This window comes from Hylobates moloch, unplaced genomic scaffold (genome assembly GCF_009828535.3).
Source record: "Hylobates moloch isolate HMO894 unplaced genomic scaffold, HMol_V3 SCAFFOLD_1, whole genome shotgun sequence".
NCBI lineage: Eukaryota > Metazoa > Chordata > Mammalia > Primates > Hylobatidae > Hylobates > Hylobates moloch.
The window spans coordinates 65,732,479-65,737,443 of NW_026652276.1; the positions used below are offsets into that span (position 1 = coordinate 65,732,479).

The 4,965-nt window shown below is 37.2% G+C and overlaps 1 non-coding gene across 1 annotated transcript; it reads right to left on the minus strand.

Moving 5' to 3' along the window:
• Positions 1–4,629: 4,629 nt before the first annotated feature.
• LOC116809936 (U6atac minor spliceosomal RNA) lies at positions 4,630–4,754 on the minus strand. Its single transcript, XR_004370096.1, has one exon. It is a non-coding gene; the product is annotated as a U6atac minor spliceosomal RNA (small nuclear RNA).
• Positions 4,755–4,965: the final 211 nt, after the last annotated feature.

The following is a 4,965-nucleotide window of genomic DNA, read 5'->3' on the forward strand; positions in this document are numbered from 1 at the left end:
CATCATGTGCTTGTTGCTATTATTCATGCTGAGAAAATCTTTTCATCTTTTTTAAAAGTTGGTCAAAGAAACTGGGTGGTGCTTTTCCTTAAAATAACTTGAACAAAAATTAGAAATGAGATAACATCATGACAAATGAAAACTCTACATTGTATTCATTCACTGAAAACTCTCCCAGCAATGTACAAAAACCCAGCCAAGCCTGGAAGGCAGCCTCCCTATCTGGGGAAATACTGTGAAGCTGGACAAATGATGAAACTGAGCTTTGAACAAATATACCCCTAATCCAACATAAGACATGGTTGAACAGCAAACTCAATGAGATCTTTGGTTTAGCAGAGAAATTATGTAATGTCAGAGAGCCCCAGACTTGCTTAGCTACATGTCTGAGAATGCTTAAAATGGTCCTTCCACAGCAACTAATACAGATGTACAATTCACTGACCTAGTTTTCCCAAATTGGATCGGTAGCAAATGATGATGATTTATGTCCCAAACCTTCCACCATGAGCAATCCAAAAACATAGAATTCAAAGGGAAAAAAATCACATGTTCAAGGGAATACAGAATACCCGGATGTTGTAAATTAGGTTCCAGGGCCACTGGCTAGTAACAGAATATATCTGCAGCATTATAAGCTGCTGCTAATCTATGAATATACAAAGAAAGAACATTGGTGTGGCAACTCAGACATTTATAAGGAACCATTCATTCATTCAAACGAACAAACCTAAGGAAAGAAGAGTCTACCTGTGAAGTTAGACCCTAATGTAGGGCATACACATTGGTATTAATATCAGATGGCAGCCTAAAAAGAGGGTTCTTGTCGACTAACCAGCAATGTGTCTTAGGCAATTGATTTTGCTCTCTGGCCCTTACTTAGTTTTGTGATCTGTAAACAGGGATTAGATTAGAATACATCTAATGTCCTAAACATCTCTGATACTTTCTAATTCAAATTGTTGATCAAATACCAAGAGAAGATTGTTAAGGACTAACATGATTTTCAAGATAAATTTAGATCAATCTCCTCAGTGCATACTGAACATCTTCCATCATAGACCACTGCCTTAGGATATGCGGGAAGTGGGCCAAAATGTTCAATTCCAGTCTTCAATTTGAAAGGGGCTGACACTTTGTTTCAGGAGATAGGACACATGCATAAAACTGCAATACAGAGTAATCAATGCTAAATTCCAAATGTCCAGCACAGATACAGCACATAAAGGAAGAAAATCTTCTCCAAGGTTTAGGGCAGAAGGAATCATTTTCAAGGAACAGGTAGAGCTTTAGCTTAATTCTCTCTGAAGGTAAAAAGCTAAATTGGATAACTTCTCAGGATCCTTGCAAATCTAAAATTATCCTGTAACAACAATTAATGTTATTAATTGTTATTAGTGTATCATTAATTAATGTTAATAGTTAATAAAGGCCCCACCTCTAATAGGTATAGTAATATTACTAGTACCATAAAAATTAGTTCAATTTATATAGGACTTATTTTTCTAGTAAAGGTATTTCATAATTAATTACAAATTACCTTTGAATAATTATACCATACAAGCTAACTACCTACCTTATATGTGACTTAACAACTAATTCAGGTTTAAATAATTGCTTCAAAATAAATTGAAAATGATTGTCGAAAATTATGACTGCCCAACTACAAGGATTTATTTCTTGACCTTCCAGTAGCTATCTCCTCACCATTAGTACTTCCAGGGTGGAACACAGGTGAATTAAACCAGTTGTTTGGCAGCTATAAAGAATTCCTCTCTTTCCATGCCACTAACCTTTTCATTGGTAAACTGGTGGACAGGGTTAAGAGAGTAGACTTAACAATTCTGCCATCATCAAGCAGTTTTATCATGTTTGGCAACTTTACTCAAATCTGAAAGAACACAAAAGAAACCTTCCCCATAGCAAGCGGCAGAAGGTTACCTGTGACATATCCCTCCTTTTAGTGACCCCACCAAGATTACAGTACCCAGGAGAGAAGAGGACTCTCAGCTGCTACACTCAGGGGGACATTTAAAGTACATCCCATTCTGAATTAGAAACATGGGCAAAAGCCTAATTTCACAAAATTGGGCCATCCTGTGCTTGCAGCTCTGCTAATGATTGAAAGGGAAAGATTTTTTAAAAATTAAAAAGAAAGCAGAAAATGGGAAAGCACTTATTTAAAATTAATGTCACTTCTCATTTTCAATTAGTCTTTCCTGAACTCTGTCTCACCCCTAACCCTTTGCTTGTTGTATGTACTTAAACCTGTAGACAAACATGAAATTAGTTTGCATAAAGACACTAATTAACATACACTGCTTGATGATAACAAACCCATCTTTTCATCTATTTTTAAATTCTTATTGTGAATCCTTAAAATATACCCCATTTTAAAGCATCACTGATTCAATTTTAAAACATTGCCAGAACCTGCTTTGCTAATCTGCAAACTCGATAATTCTCCCCCAAACCTCAGCGCACTCAGCAACAATTTAATAGCAAATATCTCTAGTGGGACCTCATATTACTAAGATTCTATTACTTTTTATATTACCAAAAAAGTGCTAGTACACTCTAAAGTATTATAAATAGTTCAGACCAGGCAATGCTTGTCAAAATATATGAAAGTTTATTTTTTTGCACTCAGAAACCCGGTATTTTTATCTTGTGTATTTATAACCTATAATGTGCCCTCCATAATTAGTACAAAATGTAGATTACTAATCAACTTTCTAAAGTTTCTAGACATTTTATTTCTGTTAATGTGATTACTAAGGTTAGTACGTTGTACGCTTAATAACCTGATCTTGCTACTAAATGCAAATTATAAACATATCTTAAAATAATTGCATATATGCCTAAAATGGGCTTCTTTAATTATATTCTTCTTAGTCTGCTAAGCAGCCTTTTTTTTGATTGAGGGAATTTGTGTTTATGCTTCCTGAAGATTTTTAGTTTGGGGTTTAAGAGACGGATATAATCTACACACTTATTTAATAGCTTTAATACATTTAAAAATGAACTTTAAGAAGTATATATGCCCTCTTAACTACCAAATGCTTTGGATCTTGTCAGAATTCACTGTAAAACTGTTCAACTTTTGAAACGTTCAAGTTCTTCCATCATTAGTACAAGTCCAACTAGAAGTATACAGAAGTAGATCAATCTATAAATACAGAGATATTTCCATAAAGAAGAGATTTTATAATGCTCGATCAAGGTATGTCTTCAGCAATTTCATGCTAGCTCCATTTTTAAACAGATTATTACTCATTCTGTGAGGCCACTGTGCTTTTTATTTATTTGCAATAAATACTATTCACTATATAAACCAATCTTTAATAAACTACACACATTCTTTATTACAGGTGAATTGCAAAATGCCACCTTAATTATAAAGCAAATCCACTGCTGATATTTGCGCCAAGTTGGTGGACAAACCAGCAACACAGACATATTAATAACCTCCAACTTGTATTCCCATGCCCTATGAAATTTCTCTAAGGGTCACAAAGTGATGCTCTTTTGGCCCAATTTTCTGCCCCTCCTCTACCCTTCACTGTTTCTCTAGTACGTTCTATCCCTTTAAATTCCCTCTCCATGCTAATACAATCTACTCTCCTTTTTTTTTTTTTTTTTTTTTTTTTAGACGGAGTCTCGCTCTGTCACCCAGGCTGGAGTGCAGTGGCGCGATCTTGGCTCACTGCAAGCTCTGCCTCCTGGGTTCACGCCATTCTCCTGCCTCAGCCTCCCAAGTAGCTGAGACTACAGGTGCCCGCCACCACGCCCAGCTAATTTTTTGTATTTTTAGTAGAGATGGGGTTTCACCATGTTAGCCAGGATGGTCTCAATCTCCTGACCTGGTGATCAACCAGCCTCGGCCTCCCAAAGTGCTGGGATTACAGGCATGAGCCACGGTGCCCAGCCCAATCTACTCTCTTTTTAAAAAATTTACAGTGGGTATAACTGTCACAGGAACAAAAATACTCCAGCTTCTTCTCTCCCTGTAGATGGATCTAGCTAGCAAGCCAAATCATAAGGAAGACGCTCTTTAACAAACTTGATCAAACAAAGGAGGGTACCTGGAAATAGACTCAAAGTGGATCCTGTGCATTGAGAGATGGTCTTGCTCATTGCAATGGAATTTTTCACCTCCCAGTGAAGGAAGCATAACATTGCTCTGGGTTCCCCTTGGCAAAAATGTAGTCCTGCTCCCTTACTATTTCCGTGGTATGATCTGAACCATGCCCCAGAGTGAGACTGACTCCATGGCAAAGCTAGAAGGGCAGGCTTAGTCTCTGATACACTAATCAGGTGGCTTCAAGTGACAAAAGTCAACACGCTTTTTCTGGCTTGATGGGCAGAAGTCGCCCTATCCATCCATTCCTCATTCAAACAATTTCTGACAAATTCAGCACCTACTGCTATTCCAAAAACACATTTGTGCCACAGGTGTGGTCGTCAATAAGCTTAATGCCCACCTGCTTAGAATCATCGAAAATTCCAAGCTCCTTTTATAGACACAGAAAACAAGACCCAGAAAGGTGATACGATTTTCCAGAATTAGACAGCTGGCTAGAATACTCTGGCTTTTCTTTATATCCTTTTGTTATTTGTATTTTTTTCACAAGACAGCATTTAGTACAATCTTTACTGGTTTTACAGCTATTTTTTAATTTTATTTGTCAGGCCTGAGGGTCTCTTCCATCCTTGTCAAAGGGGGTGCAAACCTCTCTAGCTATTAAGTAAACTAGACCACAAGTGACTACTGCAACCAAGCAGGCAGGGGCAGGGTGTGGAGCACTGCATTCAACTTTAGTTTTCAGAGGTCCTCGGTAGGGTGCTTTTATGTTCTTGTTAATGAATATAAGCAAAAACTTAAAGTTAGTCTCCTCAGAGTGAGGGTCTCTAAAAGCACAATTCAGACTCCAAAAACAAGGAAAACTCATGCAGATGTAGATC